Source organism: Limulus polyphemus, unplaced genomic scaffold, assembly GCF_000517525.1.
Source record: "Limulus polyphemus unplaced genomic scaffold, Limulus_polyphemus-2.1.2 Scaffold3070, whole genome shotgun sequence".
NCBI classification, from domain to species: domain Eukaryota; kingdom Metazoa; phylum Arthropoda; class Merostomata; order Xiphosura; family Limulidae; genus Limulus; species Limulus polyphemus.
The window spans coordinates 144,291-145,184 of record NW_013668680.1 but is presented as its reverse complement, the minus strand read 5'-3'; positions in this window follow the sequence as shown (position 1 = coordinate 145,184).

Here is an 894-nt window from a genome sequence, read left to right as displayed (position 1 = left end):
CGTCTTTTGTTCCTGTTCCATTGTTCACTTCGTTCCAACTGAAATGTCCTGTACCGTGATAATGCCAATGCCTGTTGGCATGCACCACCTTTGGCTTACCTCGCCAACTACATTTTATTCGGAAAGTCACGTCTGAGAGACGATCCACTACGTCATATGGGCCTTTCCATGGAGAAGACAACTTAGGAGACTTCCCTTTGGTCTTCCTGGGATTATCCAACCACACCTTGTCTCCTGGTACAAAGCTGACTTCAGTAAACTTCTTATCATAACATAGCTTCTTCAAATTAGCAGATGTTTTCAAGTTTGAATGCACTTGATGGTGAATATTATCCATCCTTTCCAATAACACTTTCACGAATTCTGACACATTTTCAGGCAACTCTTCGTAAGGTGGGCATCCTGTTAACAGATCAACTGGCAACCGAAGTTACTGACCAAACATCAACTTTGCTGGAGTGTATCCAGTGGCTTAATGCTCTGCTGTCCTATAGGCCATCAACAGTGGAGGGAGTAAAACATCCCAGTCATTTTGGTGGCTATTGCAAAACTTTGCAAATTCCTGTCCAAGTGTTCAATTGTACTTTTCTACCATCCCATCAGACTGTGGGTGGTGTGGCGTTGTCCTGGTTTTTCGTATGCCAAACAACTTGCAGCATTCCTGGAACACAGCTGATTCAAAGTTACGGCCTTGATCAGAATGCAGTTCGTATGGCATACCAAATCTGAAGAAGAAATCACTAATAGCCAAAGCTACAGTTGTAGCCTCTTGATTTGGTATTGCATATGCCTCAGGCCACTTGGTGAAATAATCCATCACCACACAAATCTACTTATTTCCAGCACGAGTTTGGAGCAAAGGACCGGCAATGTCAACAGCTACTCTTTCCATTG